Here is a 22,994-nt window from a genome sequence, read left to right as displayed (position 1 = left end):
ACTGTTCAATTTGGTGTGACATTTTATTATAATAGGTTCCAAATATTACAAAACTTTGAAACTTATACTTGGACAAATTTTCTTTGCTTTTCAAATTAATAGTTTCTTTTAAAGAGAGCAAACACTGTTTCGTTCATACAAGTGGTGTACAGACTGAGCTAAAGAGACAGAAAATTATCATTAGATTTATTCCACTTCCTCTTCTTTTGAGAATTTATATTTATGTGAATTTTAACCCATTGGCCATAAATCCATGCTCACTCTATCCCCTCTTCAGGGACGGTGAACTCTTGGTCCATTGGTGCTCCAGGGATAAACTCTCCCACTTTCACCATAACTTCAAGATTATTGAGGAAAGTCACATAGTTCAAAATATCATATTTTACCTCAGGTTTTTTTTCCCCTCATCTATAAACACGTAGTCATCCACATTGTTCTTGCAACTTATGTTCTTCAGAAAGGCATGGAGCCGATTGGAAAGAGAAGTCTTGATATGGATTTCTCAAACGTGGGGCTCAGAGTGGTATGATCCTAGGAGGCTTAGCTTTGTGGGTCCTTGTGAGCTGAGGTTTGGAGCAGTTTTAGAAACTCATAAGTCTCTGTACCAGGAAGGGTCCTTAGGTGACTCCAATGTTGGAATCTCATAGGCCTCAGTCATTGATTCTACAATCAGGACAACCTCAGAACTAGAGAATGTTATCCTGAGACAAATTCAAATTTTAAGCTAGTTTAACCGTGGAGTTCTAAGACTGTAAAGAAGGATGCAGTCCTAGAGCTCTTCTAGGCCAAGAGCATAATTTGAGGAAATGGAGAGTCAGAGATATTTAGTGACTTACCCAGTAGCAAACATTTTTAGTAGCATGTCTAAGACAAAACCAGTTCATCTCCTCCATGCCCTCACCCCTCCCACTGACAGAATTCTCTGCTCTACACTCAGGGCTTAGAACACTAGAGGGCAAAGAAAGGTCATCACTGAATATTTGTGGAACAACTGATTTATGGTGTTTCCTAATCCAGTGTTCTTTCCTCTTCACTTCTTTTGTTTGAGGTAACAGAAAATCACATTAGCTAGCTTAAACAAAAAGGGGACCCTAAGATAAATCTGATGGGGTGTCTCATAGATCCAAAGGCAGGGATCACAATGCTACCAAGACTCTCTCTGCTAATCTCTTATCTCTGATTTTTTCTGAATGTTCTTTAAATTTCCTTATTTAAGTTTGTCTCTTTCTGTTTCCCAGACTACCTGTTGGATTATGGATGCACACAGCTCTCGTATTTACACCTTCTCCATTACAGAGATTAACTTGACTTTTGGGAGTTTCAATCCTAATTTGAAATTCTTATGAGAAGGACTTCTACTGGTGCAGATTGCTGAGTTGTCCTCCCCTACACCAAGTGGAGTCAAACTGTACCAACACAGTCAATGTAACCATTGGGGAAATGCAATTATAGGTGTCCAATAAACTACAGTGTACCCCAACCCTAAAAGAATGAAGCTCTAGTGTGTGTGGTGTGCATGTCACTGGGTAGACTCAGGTCACATCTCCAGGGGACCGGGACATGAAGCAGGTACTCACAAGTATGAAACAAATTAGGCATCAAAACCATTGTAAACTAGCCCAGTGACCAACAAGAAGCATACAGTTGCCTGGGATGCATTAGAAATGTTCAACTAGATGTTTTATATGGGATCAGATTTACCTCAGAGCTAAGGCAAATCTGTCATTTCATCCACAAAGGAAGCCTTTGGAAGGCTTGTCCTGATGTATGAGATATCATGTGCTTTCTCTCCAACAAAAGGTGTCTATTTTTTGGTATCTACAGCTTCGTATGGATATTACTAAGGCCTCACTGGACTGCATTCTAAGTAATAAGTGTGAGATAAAAAACACACAACCTCTACAAAATACAGCCATCTCCTACTTTTATGATTGCTTCAAAATGACTAGCTGAAACTGAATTTATGCTGAAATTACATCTTGCTGCTCATATAGATATCTTGTGCTCTGGGAGCAGGGGAAGCTCTATTAGTCACCAAGGAAAGCAACATCTTTCCTGAGGTGTTGACACTGGGCAGAAGAGAGAAAGTCACAGCTAAGACCAAGTAGGTTACTTTTAGAAGAGAAATCTAGCATTTTCAAAATAAACCACAATGAACCCAGGTGGTCCCAGCTCTCAGCTATGTCTGATGCTTAGGACCCCATTTCCAAGGAAATCTTATGTTCAAATGATGAGTCACTCGGTTGCCTTCAACTATTATTGGTTCCATTTCTGGTCTGATTAGGAACATGTCATGCAGAGCCCAGCCCACAGCATACACAGCACTGTAGACAATGTAACTCCGTGTAGACATGGTCACTGCAAAGTACTGCAGGGGAAGCAAGTCCAAAGAAGCACTTGGGGAGCATTCGTCCTGCTCTACTGGGGCAGCCACCTTTGAGACTCAAAATCTGAGTACCAAAAACTCTTAAGAAAAATGTTCTATGGATATTTAGAAGGATTGACCCTATTGAGGAATGTCCCAAATCTGGAAATATCACTTACCTGATGAGAGAATATCAGAGACCCACGAAAGGTATAACCATGATGAAATGTGGGCCTCAGAGTCACATCCCAGCGAGGGGAGATGACCCACACCTTTGTAGGTATCAAAGTAACAGGCTGTGAATATCTCATGATCATCAGGGAATCTGTATCTCCACGAATGATGGTCACTGTAGCTGATGATTCTATGAACTTACTCATGGGATTATCAAAGGCCTCCTCATGTCATCTCTCATGGACAGGGATCTTCTCTGAAAAACCTACACAGATTCCATTGCTGACCAATCTGCTCTCAGATCTGAGAGAAACTTTTCACTTCTCACATCATCTGAGGCAGCAAGTCCTACCCAGGTCCATCCAAAATGCAGCATCAGTTGTACCATTCCCTGGGGCAAGGAAGAGTCCTTGGGAGCCGTCTGACAAAGGGATGGATACTGAACTTTGTCACTCAGAATGAGATCAAAGGGGCCATAGGTAACCTGAATAGAAAGAAACCCACTCCATTTTGGATTTAAAATAAAAAGAATTTGATTGTAATGAAATAAAAGCATCCCACATTGATCTTTCTCCTAAATAAATAATAAGTATTGTGGAATTCAAAATCAATTAGCCAACAGAGGAGGAAATTCAGGTCACCTCAAGCCCTGGTCCTTACCCTTCCTTATGGAACTCAAGTGCTGACAGACAGAATGCCCTGATGTTACCAGTGTTTGCTACAGTTCATGTGAAGATGGGCCAGGTTGACTTAATGAATTTTGGTTTCCTCCCTGTGTTTTCACTTTTACCTCTAACTTTCCCCAAACTCTTCCTCAAAGAGAGAGACTTATGATTATAGTCATGTCTTAACTGTGCTATTTAATGGGGAATGTATCAATTCAGTTTGTTCCTTTCACATGTTGGAGGCTCTGAACTGCCATCACCCGTGGGAACTTGCAGAGCTCAAATAGTGCCTCCATCTGAAGAGAGGGATGATGTGTTCCCTCCAGTAGTAACTGCTGACTTGGCCTGGCTTTGGCAGCTGTAATTGGGGATGGTCAGATCACCTCCAGATACCACCTCAGGGAGCTCTCCAAGGTCCTAATATCACTGGGCTAGGCATTGTAGATATGGAATCCCAGAGAAGTGTTGGGCAAAAGATCAGGGTCCCTGTTGATCTCCACAGCAAATTCTAGAACCAGAACCTGCTGGTAGTGTTTATGAAGCCACCTGCAGGGAAAGGAGAGAATCACCAATCCACTCTGGACTTTGAAGGACGTGTTGCCTTTTTTTAAGAGCAGTTTTACATTCACAGCAAAATTGAATAGAGAGTACAGAGAGTTCTCATATAATCCCTGCCCCCACACATGCATAGCCTCTCCCACTATCGACATCCCTAACCAGGGTGGCACATTTGTTATAATGAATGAACCCACATTGATATATCATTATCACCCAAAGTCCATAGTTTACATTTGGGGTCACTCTTGGTGTTGTACATTCTCTGGATCTTAACAAATTTATAATGACATGTCTCCATCATTACAGTATCATACAGAATAGTTTCACTGTCTTCTTAAAAATCCCCCATGCTCTCCCTATTCATCTCCCCCTACCCCCTAACCACTGATCTTTTTACTGTCTCCTTAGTTTTGCCTTTTCAAGAGAGTCATGTAGTTGCAATCAGAGAGTATGTAGGCATTCCAGACTGGCTTCTTTCACTTAGTAATATTCACTTAAGTTTCCTCCATCTATGTTCATGGCTTGATAGCTCCTTTTTTTTAGTGTTGAATAATATTCCATTGTCTGGACGGACCACAGTTTATTTGTCCATTCACCTACTGAAGGACATCTAGGTTGCTTCCAAGTTTTGGCCATTATGAATAAAGCTGCCCATCTGCATGTTTTTTATGGACATAAGTTTTCAACTCTTTTGAGCATGATTGCTGGATCATATAGTAAGAGCATGTTTACTTTTGTAAGATACTGCCAAACTGTCTTCTAAAGTGGCTGTACCATTTTGCATTCCCATCAGCAATGAATGAGAGTTCCTATTACTCCACATCCTTGACAGCATTTTCTAATTAGAAAAATACTTCTAATTGGCAATGCCCTCAGACTAGGAGGTTCCAAGCCCTGCTACCCCACAGACACACCAAGTCAACAAAAATATACCAAAAAAGCATTCTGAGAACTCTAGAAACCAGTTAAGAAGCTGCAGCTACCAAGTGATGCCTAAACAAGAAAATGCATTACTCAAATTGGTAGAAAATTTTGTAGCATTTTCCTCACCCTTTACCAACCCCCACTCCAGTATATTGTGGTGTGCTTGAGAGGAAGCCACGCAATTCATGATTTGTCCCTCAGGATGGATGAAAAAGACTAGAACTTGATTGCAATGTTCTGTCCAGGCACTGCCTGAGGGACTGGCTTCTCCTTTCCTGACCTGGAGCACTGATGGGAATCACAGAATAGTTTGGATACCACATTAGAGGCTGCTGAAAGTGGCAGTGGGCACCATAGCATGTTAGAACTGCAGGAGGTCTGCAGTTCCCTGGGTTCCTGGGGGCAAGAGATTACAGTGGAGGAATACAAGAGAAACCAAAGCTTCTAGGAAGAAGCATGGATGAGACTCTTAGGGAAATTAAGACATTTAAAAGCAGCCATAAGTACGGGTAACTGGAATAACACAGGCACTGGCCCAGGGAAGACAAGCCCCAGAGAAGGTTTTGGAGCGCCCTGGGTCTTTAAGATGGGCTGATCAGTGAAGACCTTCCCCTGCACAAAGTAAGTCCATAAAGACTAGAACAGGGGGCTGTTTCTTCAAATGCCTGAATCTCAACAAAAGATCACAAAGTACACAAAGAGACAGAGACACATGGCCCATTCAAAAGAACAAATAAATCTCCAGAAATCAACTGTAAAGAAATGCAGGCTTCTGACTTACCTGACAAAGAATTTAAGACAACTATCTTGAGAACACTGACAGACTTGGGCAAACAACTAAATGGAATCAGGAAAACAAGGCATGAACAAAATGAGAATACCAACAAAGAGGCAGAAACCAAAAAAAAAGAATGAAACAGAAATTCTGCAGCTAAAAAATACAATAACTGACATAAATGTAAAATTCACTAGAGGAGTTCAACAGAACACTTGATCAGACAGAAGAAAGAAACTGTGAACTTGAAAACAGTTAATTTGAAATTTTCAAGTCAGAAGACCAAAAAGAATGAAGAAAAGTGAACAGAGCCTCAGGGACTTGTGGGACAGCACCAAGCAGGTCAGTATACACATATGGGTGTCCCAGAGGAGAAGAGAGAAAGGAGCAGAGAGCTTATTTGAAGAAATAATGGCCAGAAACTTTCAAAATTTGAGGGAATAAATGGATACTCAAATACAAGAAATTCAACAAACTCCATGTAAGAGGAACCAAAGAGACCCACACCAGGATATACTACAATCAAACTGTCAAAAATCAAAGAAAAAGAGACTCTTGAAAGCAGCAGAGAAAATTGACTGGTCATGTACAAGGGATGCTCTATAAGATAACTGGCAGACTCATCATCAGAAACCTTGCAGGCCAGGGGCCAGCTCCGTGGCTGACTGGTTAAGTTTGCACACTCCGCTGTGGCGGCCCAGGGTTCGGATCCTGGGTGCAGACATGGCACCGCTCGTCAGGCCACATTGAGGTGGTGTCCCACATCCCACAGCTAGAAGGACCGGCAACTAGGATATACAACTGTGTATGGGGGGGGGGTGGGTTGGGGAGATAAAGCAGAAGAAAAAAAAAAGATTGGCAACAGTTGTTAGCCAAGGTGCCAATCCTTAAAAAAAAAAAAAAAAGAGGAAGATTGGCAACAGTTGTTAGCCCAGGTGCCAATCTTTAAGAAAAAAAAAAAAAAGAAGAAAGCTTGCAGGCCAGAAGGCAGAGTGATGATATATTTATAATGCTGTGTGGGGAAAAAACAGTCAACCAAGAATACTATATCTGGCAAAACTGATCTTCAAAAATGAGAAGAAATTATAATTTTCCAAGATAAAGAAAAAGTAAGAGAGTTCATTACCACTAGACCTGCCCTACAAGAAAAGTTAAAAAGAGTCCTTCAAGTAGAAACAAAAGGATACTAGACAGTAATTTGAAGCAACAAGGAAATATAAATTTCTCCAGTAAAGGTAAATATATGGATAAATATAAAACCTATATTATTGTAATTTTGGTTTATAACTCCACTTTTAATTATTTTATAGGGTTTAAAAGACAAAAACACTAAGCATAACTATAACTATTTTATGGGTACACAACATATGAAGGTGTAATTTATCATATCAATAACATAAAATAAGGGTGGAGCAATAAAGAAGTAGTTTTGTATTTGATTGAAGCTAAATTGTTATCAGTTTAAAATAGACTGTTAAAATTTTAAGACATTTTATATAATCCCCATAGTAACTATAAGGAAAATATCTATAGAGCATACACAAAAGAAAATGTGAAGGGAATCAAAGCATGTCACTGTAAAATAACAACCAAACACAAAGAAAGGCAGTAAGGGAGAAAAAAAGATATAAAACATACAGAAAACAATTAAAATGGCAATAGGAAATGCTCCTCTATAAGTAATTACTTTAAATGTAAATGGATTAAACTCTTCAGTCAAAAGACACACATTAGTTGAATAGATTGACAAACAGGATCCAACTATATGCTATCTACAAGAGACTATCTTTAGATATAAGGACATACATAGGCTGAAAGTGAAACAATGCAGAAAGATAATCCATGCAAATAGTAACCAAAAGAGACTGGAGCTGGATAAACTAACATCAGACTAAATGGATTTTAAGTCAAAGGCTATTACAAGAGACAAAGGACATTACATAATGATAAAAGTCAATCCCTCAAAAGATATAATAATTGTAAATATATATGCACCAAACATAAGACCTCCAAATATATGACACAAACATTGATAGAACTGAAGAGAGAAATAGACATCTATAATAATAGGAGGAGACTTCAATACTGCACTTTTTTTTTGCCTTGAGCTAACGTTTGTGCCAATCTTTCTCTATTTTTCAGTATGTGGGCTGCCAGCACAGCATGGCTGCTAACAGAGTGATGCAGGTCTGTGCCCAGGAACCAACACTGGGCTACTGAAGCAGAGCACACTGAACTTAACCACTAGGCCACCAGGGCAGGCCCAGTACCTCACTTTTAATAATGGATAGAACAACCAGACCGAAGATGAGTAAAGAATAGAAAACCTTAACAACACTATAAACAATTGAAGCTAACAGACATGTACAGAACACTCGACCTAACCACAGTAGAATACACATTCTTCTCAAGTGCACATGGAGCATTTGACAGGACAGGCCACTTGTTAGGTCACCAAACAAGACAATAAGCTTTAAAAGATTGAAATCATACAAAGTGTCATTTCTAATCACACTGGAATGAAACTAGAAATCAATAATAGAGGGAAAACTGGAAAATCCACAAATATGTGGAAATTAAACAACACACTCCTAAACAACCAATGGGTCAAAGAAGAAATCACAAGGAAAATTGGAAAATACTTTGAGAAAAATAAAAATGGAAACATGACATACCAAAATTTACAGAATGCAGTGAAAGTAGTGCTGAGGGCAATTTATAGGTGTAAACACTTACATTTAAAAGAAGAAAGGTTTCAAATCAACAACCTAACTTTGTCCCTAAGGAGCAAGAAAAAGAAAGAACAAACTAAATCTACAGCTAGTAAAAGAAAAAATAATAAAGATGAAAGCAGAAATAAACAAAATAGAGAAGAGAAAAAGAACAGAGAAAATCAATGAAACCAAGAGTCGTTTCTTTGAAAAGATCAACAAAATTGACAAGTTTTTACCTAGATTGACAAAGAAAAAAGAGAGAACACTCAAATGACTAAAATAAAAAATGAAAGGGGGACATTACAACAGATTTTACAGAAATAAAAAGGATTATAAAAGAATACCATGCATGAGAATAAACCAAGTAACCTAGATGAAATGGATCATTTCTAGAAACACACAACATATTAAAACTAAACTAGGAAGAAATAGATAATCTGAACAGAGCTATAACTAGTAAGGTGATTGAATCAGTAATCAAAACCCTCCCAAAAGGGCAGTGACATCAGCAACATAGCCAAGTATACATTCCTTGTTCATATTCTCCCCTTAACAACAATAATTTGGTGTCCATCCACCGACAACAGTGCCTTGTGGAAGCTTTGGGATCCAGGTAGGAGACTGTGAAACTCCGTGCAGTTCAAAGCTGAGGAGAGCCATTTTGAGAAGGCAGGCTCATAACCAGACATCTGACTCACCAACAGTGGTCCCCACCACAGAAAAGGATACAGCTCCATCCCCCTGAGAACTTGGCTACAGCCCCACTTGGCTTTGAATCTGTCACCAGTACCATAGATCAAGGGACTCATCCCTATGTCAGGTAATAGACATATGGACCTCGGTTCTGGCTGTAGACCCTAAAGGGGCCAGTAAACTGACTACTGCTTCTTTCGGCTATGGTTGGGAAGCCTCTGGAGGTAAGCCCACCAAACCTGGTCATACTGTATTTTCTTAAAGGGCCTGGTAACTAGGCTCCAGCCTATCCCAGCTGAAGTCTGCAAATAGTCCTGCTGGCACAGGGACCCAGTGGGAGATACTCCCAGGTCCTGTGTCCCCACTATAAATTCAGAAGAAGATCCATACTTCTGAGGACTGAGCTACAGCCCTGTTTGGCTTGGTATTGCCACAAGCACTGTGTGCAAAGGGACTGGGGAGTAGTGACACCTCCCCAGGTAAGAAGTATACAGAACTTGGCCCTGGCTAGGGACCCTGAAGTGGCCTGTGACCTGGCTCCAGCACCTCTCAGCCGTGATCCAGGAGTCCCTGGGGGTAAGCCCACCAAACTCAATTGGACAGGAGATTCAAACATGTGGAAATTAAACACACATTCCTTAACAATAAATTGGTCAAAGAAGAAATTAAAAGAAAAATTTAAAAAATCTTGAAACATTTGAAAACAAAAACACAACATACTAAAACTTATAGGATGCAACAAAAGAAGTTCTAAGAGGGACAACAAACACCTATATTAAGAAAAAAGAAAGATCTCAAATAAATAACCTAGCTATACACCTCAAGAAACTAGAAACATAAGAACAATCTAAGCCCAAAGTTAGCAGGAGAAAGGAAATAATAAAGATTAGAGAAGAAATAAAAAGAGACTACAAATGAAACAGGAAAATTAATGAAACTAAGCATTGGTAATTTGAAAACATAAACAAAATTGACAAACCTTTAGCTAGACTAAACAAAAAAAAAGAGAAAAGACTCAAATAAACAAAATTATAAATGACCGAGGAAACCTTACAACTGAGACCACAGAAATACAAAGGATCAAAAGAGGTTACTATCAACAATTATATGCCAACAAAATTGGATACCCTAGAAGAAATTAATAAGTTCCTAGAAACATACAACCTACCAAGACTGAATCATGAAGACACAGAAAATCTGAAGAGACCAATTGTGAGAAAGGAGGGTGAATCAGTAACCGAAACCTCCCAACAAAGCCCAGGGCCAGACGAGTTATATCAAACATCCAAAGAAGAATTGGTGCCAGTCCTTCTAAAACACCTCCAAAAATCTGAAGAAGAGAGAACACTCCAAAACATATTTATGAGACCAACATTACCTGATTCCAAAGCCAGATAAGGACACTACAAGAAAAGAAAACTACAGGCCAATATCCCTGATGAATATAGATGCAAAAATTTTCAGTAAAATACTAGCAAACTGAATTCAACAGTGCACTCAAGAGATCATACACCATGATCGAGTGGGATTCATCCCTGGGATGCAAGGATGGCTCAACACATGCAAATCAATCAATGAGACACACCACATTAACAGAATGAAACACAGAAATTATAGGACCAGCTTGACTGACACAACAAGCATTTGATGAAATTTAATATCCTTTCATGATAAAAGTTCTCAACAAACTGGGTAAAGAAGGAACATATCACAACATACTAAAGGCCATATACGACAAGCCCACAGCTGACATTGTACTCAACAGCAAAAGGTTGAAGACTTTTCCTCTAAAATCAAAAACAAGACAAGGGTGCCCACTCTTACCACTGCTATTCAACACAGTACTAACTGGAACAATTAGGCAAGAAAAAGGAATAAAAGGCAATCAAAACAGAAAGGAAGAAATAAAAGTGTCTTTGTTTGAAGATGTCATGATTTTATGCACAGAAAACCCTAAAGACATCAAAAAACTGTTAGAATTAGTGAACAAAAACAGTAAAGTTGCAGGATACAAAATAAACATGGGAAAATCTATTGCATTGTTATACAGTAACAATGAAATACCTGAGAAATAAAACAATCCCACTTATAGTAGCATGAAAAACAATTAAATATCTAGGAATAAACTTCACTAAGGAGTGGAAAAATCTGTACACTGAAAATTATATAACACTGATGAAAGAACTGGAAGAAGACACAGAAAGATACCCCACATTCATGAATTGGAAGAACTAATATCGTTAAAATATCCATACTACCCAGAACGATCTACAGGTGCAAAGCAACCCATATCCAGATTTCACAGGCATTTTTCGGAGAAATAGGAAAAATCTTAAAATTCATATGGAACCACAAAAGATCCTGAATACTAAGTCAGTTTTGAGCAAGAACACAGCTGGAGGCATCACACTACCTGATTTCAAATTATACTACAAAGCCATCAAACAATATGGTACTAGCATAAAAATAGACATATGGACTCATGGAATAGAAGTGAGAGCCCAGAAATAAACCTATACTTACATGGTCAACTAATTTTTGACAAAGGCATCAAGAATATTCAATGGGAAAATGATAGTCTCTTCAATAAATGGTGTTGGGAAACCTGGATATCACATGTAAAAGAATGAAGTTGTACCCTTTTCTTAAGAGGATACACAAAAATAAACTCCAAATGGATTAGAGACTTAAGACCTGAAAGCATTAAACTCCTAAAGAAAACACGGGGGAAAAGCTCTTCGACATTGGTCTTGGAAGTGATTTTTTGTATTTGACACCAAAAACACAGACAATAAAAGCAGAAATAAACATATGGAGCTCCAGCAAACTAAAATGTTTCTGTACAGCACAAGAAACCATTAAAAAATGAAAAAGCAACCTATGGGATGGGACAAAATATTTGCAAAGCATTTCTTTGATACTGGATTAATATCCTAAATATATAAGGAACTCATACAACTCAATAGCAAAAAAACCCAAATAACTCAATTTAAAAATCAGCAAAGAACCTGAATAGACATTTTTCCAAAGCAGACGTACAAAAATCTAATAGGTATATGAAAAAGTGCTCAACATCACTAATCATGAAGGAAATGCCAATCAAAACCACGATGCAATATCACCTCACAACTGTTAGGGTGGCTATTATCAAAAAGTCAAAAGATAAGTGTTGGCAAGGATGTGGAGAAAAGGGAACCCTTACACACTTGGTGGGAATGTAAATTCGTACAGCCACTACAGAAAATAGTATAGAGGTTCTTCAAAAAATTACAAATAGAACTAACTGTTAAGCTGTTAAGCTTGCACCTTCCGCTTCGGCAGCCCGGAGCTCACCGGTTCGGATCCCAGGTGTGGACCTACACACCGCTTATCAAGCCATGCTGTGGCAGGCATCCTGTATATAAAGTAGAGGAAGATGGGCGCACAGATGTTAGCTCAGGGCCAATCTTCCTCAGCAAAAAGAGGAGGATTGGTAGCAGATGTTAGCTCAGGGCTAATCTTCCTCAAAAAAAACCACAGAACTACCATATGATCCAGCAATCCTGTATATCCAAAGGAAATAAAATTACTATCTTAAATAGATATCTGTACTCCCATGCTGAATATTACTCAGTCTCCAAAATGAAGGAAATCCTGCCATTTGCAACAAGATGGATAAACCCAGAGGACGTTGTGCTAAGGGAAATAAGCCAGGCACAGAAACAGAAATTCCGCATGATCTCACTTGTATTTGGAATCTAATAAGGTCAAACACATAGTAACAGAATGCAAAATGGTGGCTTCCAGGGGTGGGGGACTGTGGAAAATGGGGAGATGTTGATCAACATTCAGCTATAAGATGAATAAATTCTAGAGACCTTACCGTACGGCATGGTGACTGTAGTCAATAATCACGTGTGGATACTTGAAGTTTGTTAAGAGAGAAGATCTCGAGTGTTCTGACCACACACACACAAAGACAACTATGTGAGGTGACGGGTATGTTATTTAGCTTGGTTGTTACAACCATTTCACAATGTATACTGTATGAAAAATCACATTGTACACCTTAAATATATAGAATTTTTATTTGTCAGTCATACCTCAATAAAGTTGGAAAAAATAAAGTAAATAAATAAATCTAAGTATAAACAAAAAACACACGTACTAGTGGAAAACGTGGGAAACCTTACTCAAAATCCAGAAACTCTTTTAGAATATTGATAAATCCATCCATGTAAAACTTAAAACATCACAACAAACTTTTGCATTCATACAGAACCGTAAGTAGAGTGTAAGCGCAAATGAGAAACTGGGATAAATATTTTCACTCTATAACACAAAGGGCTAATGTCCACAATATATAAAGAGCTCCTGAAAACTGAGAGGAAAAACTTAACGACATATTAGGAAAAAGTGGTAAAATAAATATTTCATAGAAAAAGTACAAATGGCCCATGAACATATGAAAAAATGCTTAAACTTACTCATGATTAGAGAAATGAAAATTCAAACTACAGTAGGAAAGTATTTTTCACTCATCACATTGGAAAAAGAAAGATCTGACATTAAATGCTATTGGCCAGGCTGTAGAGAAACAAGTACACTTACACATCGCTAGGGAGGATGCAAAATTATAAAGACCCTATGAGGAGAATTTGACTCTCTCACAAAATTACTTTCAATTTATAATTTCACCCAGTTCTTCTACTTCTGAGGTTTTATCCCAAAGACACCCTGGCAAAAATAAGAGATGGCATATGCACAAGGTTATTCCTGATAGCATTATTTGTAAAAGCAAAATATTTGAAACAAACTCAACCTTGTTAAATGAATGACCTTACAACCACACAATGGAATATGCAGCATGCACCTGAAGAAGGAATTAAGAAAGCCTCAGAAAATTCATATGGATTGATTTCCAGGATATATTTTTAATTGAAATAAGAAAGATGCAAAACAGTGTATATAATATCACTTTTTGCATGAAAAGTGGCAAGTAGGATAAGAATATATATGCATATTTGCTTATTTTGGGAAAAAGAAACTGCCAGAATAATAAGCTAATAAAAATGGCTACCGTAAACTGAGAGAGATCAGAGTGGAGGGAACAAGAATGGAAGCGTGATGCCTCTGAATAAATCTTATGTAGTTTTGATTTTAGAATTAGTTCTATGTTATAAACAGTCAAAAAATTAAATTATATGAAAAATGAAAACAATCAAATTCTTAAAGTTTGGGGAAAAAAACTGAAGCAAATGAACCTAATTTTTATCAAGTTGGTATCATGACTACACACACAAAAAAGGCCTATTCAAGTCATTTTAGAATACAGACAGTACATCTTTACACTTTGAGACAGTACCTCGCTAGTGTAACATATTCTAAGAAGAAAGGACTTCAAAAAAATATGTATATATTTTGGGGGCCTGGCCCAGTGGCCCAGCAGTTAAGTTTGCACATTCTGCTTCAGCAGCCCGGGTTTGGATCCCAGGTGTGGACCTATGCACTGCTTGTCAAGCCATGCTGTGGCAGGTGTCCCACATATAAAACAGAGGGAGATGGGCACAGATGTTACCCCGGGCCACCAAAGCAGAGTGTGTGACCCTATCTGCTACACCACTGGGCCAGCCCCAGAAATATTTTAAACATTCTTCATTAGTCTTATTGTTTGAAGTGGTATTGGTATTTTCATTTTTAAAACACTTTTATGTCATTATAAAATAAAGCAAGTAGGTACGTATTTTAATACTGTTTGGAACCGATTGTAATACTTCAGGTAAATATCTTGATGTTGTTAGGAATAATTTTTCATTGTAAGAAAAATGTTAGATTATAAAATTAAAAAGTGAATAAAATCTGATAATGTCAAAATTGACTTTAAAATCTCAAATATGAACTTGTGATTTCTTTTTTCTTATTTAAAAAAAGACATAGCCTACCTCTACTCTGAAAAGGCACAGAGCAGTAACAATCCAATAGTAACGAGACCCCCCCCCCCCCCCCAGCACCTAGGATGTGTCCTCTGTATATCACTCTTCACAAAAAGGTGCCAAGGGTCTTTGGAGAAAAACTGCATCCAACTGCGGAGCAGCAAAGGCCAGAGCCTAGTGCCGAGGGGTGAAGGGTGGGGCGTGGGATTAACAACTGACTTTACATCAACAGAAAGAAGGGACAGGCAGAGATAGTGGTGACGGATGTTGACAATCACTCAATTATATGACAGACAAATGAATTATGATATATAGGTGTCGACCTCACAAGTAAAATAGCCAGTTACCTTACCAGCATAATGAGTTTATTTGGGAATATCAGAGGAAATACAACTGGGACACGCAAACTATGGCAAACCACAGGCAAGTCTGGAGAACAAAGGAGAGAGGCCGCTTTTATGGAGGAAAACGGAAGTGGGGAGAGGCGGGGTTGCTTTGAACAAAAGTCCATCGCAGGAGACCAAGAGTTCAGGGCGGTGACGGCTGTCTCGGCTGAATGCGGCGGGTTCTCACTGGCTGGGTTGCAGCAGTTTCTCATTGGCTGGGTTGTGGCAGTTTCTCATTGGCTGGGTTATGGCAGTTTCTCATTGGCTGGCTTGCAGCAGTTTCTCATTGGCTGGCTTGTGGCAGTTTCTCATTGGCTGGCTTGCAACAGTTTCTCATTGGCTGGGTTGCAGCAGTTTCTCATTGGCTGGGTTATGGCAGTTTCTCATTGGCTGGCTTGCAGCAGTTTCTCATTGGCTGGCTTGTGGCAGTTTCTCATTGGCTGGCTTGCAACAGTTTCTCATTGGCTGGGTTGCAGCAGTTTCTCATTCGCTGGGTTGTGGCAGTTTCTCATTGGCTGGCTTGCGACAGTTTCTCATTGGCTGGGTTGCAGCAGTTTCTCATTGGCTGAGTTGTGGCAGTTTCTCATTGGCTGGGTTGTTGCTGGGCAAGGAGAAAACCTTCCTTCTTCTGCTAGGGTGTGTAAAGGGAGCTTCTTTCCATCGGGAAATGCAAGGCAGGCTTCTTCCTGTTGGGGTCGGCAAGGCATAGCGAGCAGTAGGGTGAGGCCTCCCTTCAGGGCTTCCTGACACCATTTTAAATGAGGTTTATTTTATTTTCACATGGGCATATGGAGGACACTATAAAGTTCTTATTTTGCTCTGTTTGAAAATTTTTGTACTAAAATTAAAAGAAACTTCTCTCACTTGGTAAGGAGTATCTGAGAAAAACTACTATAAACATTATACTGAATAGTGAAATTGTGACTCCTTTTGAGATTGGAAACGAGACTTGGATGTTTGTTATGACCATTTCTGTTGAAAAGCATCCTGGAGGTCCTAGCCACCACAGTCAGGCATGTAGAGAGTCATACGTATTTCTTCCCTTAAATCTGCTCATGCGGTTAATATTTACCATCATTACATTAGTACAATAAACTTACCTTGTTCATTGTGCATTAATTTTGTGCAAATCTTTTTATATGGATACAAATAAGTTCAAGTAAATGGAAACTACACATTTAGGTGATGAAAGTAAAAATCAAAATAAGCAAGTGGTTATCATAAAATCCGGACAGTGGTTAATTTTTGATAGATGAAGGAAGTTATGACTAAAAAGCAGCAGGAAGCAGGGGTCTTTGGGTGGGCTGACCACGCTCTATTACTGAGCCTACACTGTGGTTGTTGGGTATTCACCTTGTACTAATTCCTTTTGCTGTAACTTATGTTCAATACATTTTCTTATGTTTATTGTAGTTCACAATTAAAAAGCTGTTAAAAATAAATGCGGTTGCTTTTTATATTAATGTTATATGCAGCTTCAGTTATTATTTCTAATAATTTGTGTATTTTGAAAAGGTTTTACACAGACAAGTATGTCCTTTACAAATAATGAGTTTTACTTCCTCCTTTCCAATCTTTATGCTTTTACTTTCTTTGCTCAGGACTTATTGCCCTAGCCAGGACTTGAATTATAATGGTGACAATGGAAAACTTTGTTCTTTTACACATTTCATAGTGAAAGCTTTCACCTTTATGCCATTGAGAAAATTTTGAGGGCATTTTAGATGCTCTTTGGTTAAAAATATTCCCTTCTCTTCCTAGATTCTCAGAGTTTTTATCATAAATGGGCATTTAATTATCAACTTGCCAACTTTAAAAATAAAATAGCAAGTTATCTTACCAGCAAAATGAGTTCATTCAGGAATAGCCAGAGGAATTGCAATTTGGGAATGCAAGCTATAGTGGACCACAGGCAAATCCAGAGTACAAAAAAGGGGAGTTTGCTTTTATAGAGAAAGGAGGGGAGTTGGGAGGGGCTGTTCTAAACCAAAGTTAGTTGGGGAAAGTAGGAGTTCAGAGTGGCAACAGCTTTTCGTAAGTTGAGCTGCTTCTGTACTGGGCTGTACATGGGCTACGGTGTTGCTGGACAAGGGAAATCTTCCCCATGGATAGTAGACTTCTTCCTGCGTGGGAGCGCAAGGCACGCTTCTTCCCTTGGAGTATGCAAACAGCGGCAAGTGCATGCAAACGGTAAGTGATAATGTGAGAGCTTCTCCTGCACGCCGTCCCCCTCCTGATTCTAATTTTAGTTGTTTTTTTAAAAATTATTTTTCACAAACTCTCATTCTCCAAACCTGGAAACTATCATATATATTTTTTGTCCTTAAAACTGTTCATGCAGTTAATAATATTTGCTATCATTACACTGGTACAATAAGCTTACTTTGGTCATGTGCAATAATTTTGTGCATGATCATATTCAATTGTATGCATTTTGTTTTCGAAATTTGCATCTATGTTTTTTAGTGAAATAGGCCTAATAATAAGTTCTTGCTGTCCTTGTTGGCTTCGGTAGCAAGGCTATACTGGCTTCGTACAATGTGTTGGGAGCATTCCCTCTTTCCTTTCTCAAGGAGAGTTTTATAACATTGAAATGATCTCCTCCTTGAATTTTTGTAGAACTCAAGTTTAAAGCTCCTTTTGTGGGAAGATTTTAACTGCTACTTCAATTCCTTTATTAGGTCAGTCTCTCTCCTTTTTGAGTCATTCTAGTAAATTATATTTTTGTGGGGAGAGTTCCATTTTACCAAGCAAGGAACAAACTTTTGGCTTTGTTGATTCTCTTTATTGACACTCTGTTTTCTTCTTTTATCTTTATTATATACTTACTTGTTTTATTTTGAATTATTTTGTTTTATTCTTTTAAATTCTTAGTTTGGACACAACGTTAATATTCAGCAACTCTTCAATTATTTAAATATCTTCAATATCATTTATTTCTGTTTTTTGTTTCCATTGATATCTTGTACCTATGTGTTATTTTTAAGTGTATTTTCATTTTATAGATATATATCTGCTTATTTATTTTAACCTAATTTTGCTATTAATATTTTGAGGAACTGCCGGAATGTTTTCCAGAGCAATTGTACCACTTCATAGTCCCACCAGAAATGTAGGAGAGTTCTAATTTCTCCACATCCTCACCAACACTTATTGCTATGTCTTTTTAATTATACCCATCTTAGTGGGTGTGAAGTGGCATCTCACTGTGGTTTTCTATAAACCTTTCAACTGGAGCCACCCTTGTGGTTTCTGTCTCTGAGCAGCAGGCCTTGGCACTCCATCCTCTCTCGCTTCGAATCTTTTGGTGGCTTCCGTCTTTGTCTCGGGTGGCTCTGAATTAAAGCCAACTTTCCCTGTGACACAAAGACGTATCCCATTGAGCTGCACCTTACAGTAGGGTTTATATTTACTGCTTCCCTCAGGGAGTAAGCAAAGTGTTTCATAAGTGTTCTCAGGTGACAACATTTTCTTTATTACCCTGAAAATGTCTGAGTCCCAATTTTATCTTTAGATTCTTTTGTTTTTACAATATTCATAGCCTGCCCTTTTCAAAGCTCATTTTTGTCAGAGGGGCTAGGTACTTTGCAAACTTCCTACAACTAATATAATGCACTTTTGGGGCCATTTACATCAGCAAATCCTTACGTAAGCACTGCTCCACTAAGTCCCACAGCATTCCCACAGAGAAGTGGACATGCTGCTCCCATTTTTCTGGTTAGATACACTGAGACCCAGGGAAGATAATTTGCATGCCCAAGTTCCCAACAGTAAATCAAAATAAGTTTTATAATTTAAGAATAAATTAACTAGTAATTTTATTAATTTCTATCTTAAGTGTGGTGGGATCACAAAGCACGGTCTGTAGAAGACTTATCCTTTGAAGTTTGTTGAGATTTGCTTTTTTGGCTAATTTTTATAAATGTTCCAAATGGTCTTATAAAGATTGTTTATTCTCCAATTGTTGATCGCAGAATTCTGTGTATGTTCATTTGATCATATTTATTAATTGTGTTACTTAAATGTTCTGTATCTTTGCTGATAATATTTGTCTGTTTGACCAATCAGTGATTGAGAGCAATGGTACAAAACTTGCAGTATCCTAGATGATTTATCACTTTTTCTCTAAAGTTCTATCAACTTTTGCTTTGTAAAGTCCATCAGCAGTAGGATGGTTAAAACAATTGGGGTTTTACAAATCATAAAATAAAATGCAGGCACAAAAATTAATGCACAATCTCAAAAATTTAATATTGAACAAAAGAAGCCAAGTTTATAAAATGTATTTGGTGTGCTTTAATATATATAGCATTTGAATAAATATAAAATATTAATTTTATTAAATGCATACATTATAGAATTTTTATATCTTTCTCATGGATTGTACATTTTTATTATATTGTAATACTCTTAATAACTAATTTTTTTAAGTCTTAAAGTTTACTTTGTCTGATATCAGTATGGTATGTCAGCTTTTTTAGTTAGTATTTGCCTGATCTTTATATACATTTTACTGTCGAACTTTCTATGCCCTTATGTTTTAGATGAGTCTTTTTTTAAATGAGTATCACTGGATTTATTATTATTATTGTCACTATTGCTATCATTATCATTGCTATTATTATTTGATCTGACAATTTGACAATATCTGTCTTTTACTTTTTATGTTTAGTGAATTAATAATTATTATTATGCATATATTTGGACTTGTTTCTATCATCTTTTTATTTCTATTTGCAACATTTTTTGCATATTTCTTTTTTTCTTTTCTTGCCTTCTTTAGAGTACGTGAGTTAATTATTTCTTTCCTATTCCAATTATTTTTCCTCTGCTGATTCATAATTTATATACTCTACTAGTGTTTCCAAACTAGTGCAAGTAATTAACAAAGCAAATTAAACAAAAACTCAACTATACGACTTTAGCTCTAATCTTCATCCTCTTATCTACATACCACTGTGGTTCAACATTTCAAATATTTATTTTTTAACTTCATTAGGTAGACACTACTATGTCACTTTCTATAAGACATTCATTCCTTTGGATATACCTACATGTACATGAACTTATTTATTTACCATACCTTTATATATACCAGGCCATTTTTCTGGGATTATTTCTTTTCTGCTTGCAGTGTAATTCCTGGAGTATTTTAGTATTTTATTATGCTATACATCTGGCATTTTATTATGTCCTATAAGTACAACTGTGAAAACTACATATTCTTTGGGAGGTCACCAATTCCCTCCGCATTGCTGAAACCTATAGGTGCTTTCCTACCGATACCCTGCTTTACTTCTACTGGACACCTGAGTGGGGACCATTTACTCTTCCTTAAACCTCATTCCAATCATAGAAATCCATAACTATTTGAAAATTAAACAATACATTTATAAATAATCCAAGGATTAAAAAGAAAATAACAAGGGAAGTTAGAAAGTATTTTGATCTGAATAAAAATAAAAAGACAACATAGGAAATTTATGAAATGCACTCAAGTGGTACTGATGAGGATTTTAGGCTGGTTAATTTTAAAACTGCAGATGAGAAGCAGGCTCCGAGGAGTGGAATTTGCTTGTCCTTTGATCAGAGACAGTTGCATTTGTGAAGGAAATCTCCATGCCTCCCTCTCTGCGCCAGGAGGAAGAGGGGATGGCCTTATCTCTGGAAACTCTCAATGGGGAAGGCAAGAACTTAAGTTGTTTACTGTCTGGCAACCTCATGTAACTGACCCCCCCCCCAAATCCTCCTTTGTCTTTGGCTGAGGATAATATTTAAGCAGCGACTTCTGTCATTTACTCAATCCGGTTTGATTCTTATCTAAAAGTTGTGGGACTGCCCAATGGCCGGACCCTACTGGCAACTGGTACCATTTTAACTTTTTTTTGTCTTGTAAAGAGATAACTCACGTACCTATGCCTTAAATTTAGCCTTACTCTCCACCCATGTTTGCAGCAGAAGCGGCAGCAGCAACATGCCGGCAGCAGCTCTGACTGCCCGTGGGTCCTGTCCCCGTGCAGCAGCTCTGACTGCCCATGGGTCCTGTCCCCATGCTACTCCAGTCTATTCTCTAAATAAAAGAGCACTACTGCCAGACCTTGAGAGTCCAAGAAATCTTTCTTTCGACTCCTTGGCTCACCGACCCCGCATCATTTCTTTGAGGGCGATTTATAGCCTTAAACAGCTAAATTAGAAAAAAAAAGAAACATGTCAAAATAAATAATTTAATCTTCTACCTTAAAAATCCATGTAGAGAAAACCGAACTGAAGTCAAAGAGAGAGAAAATAATAAACATTAGGGTAGAAATGAATAAAATAGAAAACAGAAAAACAATGGGAAAAATCAATAAAACCAAAAGTTGGTTCTTGAATGAGTCAACAAACTGACAAACTCTTAGGCCAACCAATAAAAAACACAGACAGGGAAAATTAGGAATGAAAGAGAGGACGTTACCACTGACCCCTCAGAAATTAAGACAGTTATGAGGGAATATTATAAAAAACTCTATACCAACAAATTTGACACTGTAGATAAAATGAAGAAATTCCTAGAAAGTCACAAATTACCAACGCTGACTCCAGAAGATACAGAAAATGTGAATAAACGTATAACAAAAAGTTGAATTAATAATTACATATTTTTCCCACAAAAAAGAAAGCCCTAGGCCCAAATGGCTTCACTGGTGAATTTTATCAAGCATTTAAATATGAAATAATGCAAATACTGCAAAAATTCTTCCAAAATATAGAGGAAGAATAAACACTTCCCCATTCATTTATTAGGCTGGTATCACCCTGATGCCAAAGCCACAAAAAAGCATGACAAGAAAAAAAACTACAGACCACTACTGTCCATGAGTATAGATGCAAAAATCCTCAATAAAATATTAGCAAACAGAATCCGACAACATATAAAAATACTATACACTATGACCAAGTGGGACTTATCTTAGGAATCTAAGGTTAATATCCAAAAATCAATCTATGTAATATACCATATTAATACAATGAAGGATAAAAAACAAATGATCATCTCAATAGATGCAGAAAAAGCATTTGACAAAATCCAACATTATCAAGAAAAACTATCCTCAGGGAAAGAAATAAAATGGAAAATGTAATTTTTAAAAAATCCAAGACTTATTCAAGGCAAGAACTTTTCGCAAACTTGGGATGGAAGGGGACATCCTCAGCCTGATCAAGAGCTGCTGTGAAAACCTACAGCAAGCATCAGCCTTAATAGTGAAGGGCTGCATGGCTTCGCTTAAGATCAGGAACCAGCAAGGCTTCCACTCGGCCTCTTTTTATCAACATCGTATTGGAAGTTTTAACCAGAGCAACCAGTCAAGAAAAAAGAAATTAAAGGCATTCAGATTGAAAAGGAGGAAGTGACACTATCTCCATTTGCAGATGAAATGATTTTCTACAGAAAATATAAAATCCTAAAAATTCACTAAAAAACCATTAAAACTAATAAGTACAGCAAGGTTGCATGACACAAGATTAATATACAAAAATCAAGTGTATTTCTACATACGAGTAAAGGACAACTTCAAAAGGCAATTAAGTCACAAGGTAAAAAATGTTCTGTAACTTTGAATGGTGACCAATGTTAACTAGTCTTACTGAGGTGATCACTTTACAAAGTATACAAATATCAAATCATTATGTTGGACATCTAAAACGAATATAATGTTATGTCAATTATACCCCAGTAAAAAATAATTTTAAAAAATGAAAGTGAAATTAAGATACAACTCCATACACAATAGCATTAAAGAAAAAAATACTTGAGTAAATTTAACAAAAGTGCAAGATCTGTACACTG

This window comes from Equus asinus, chromosome 9, assembly GCF_041296235.1.
Source record: "Equus asinus isolate D_3611 breed Donkey chromosome 9, EquAss-T2T_v2, whole genome shotgun sequence".
Lineage (NCBI taxonomy): Eukaryota > Metazoa > Chordata > Mammalia > Perissodactyla > Equidae > Equus > Equus asinus.
Note: the sequence above shows the minus strand (reverse complement) of the source record.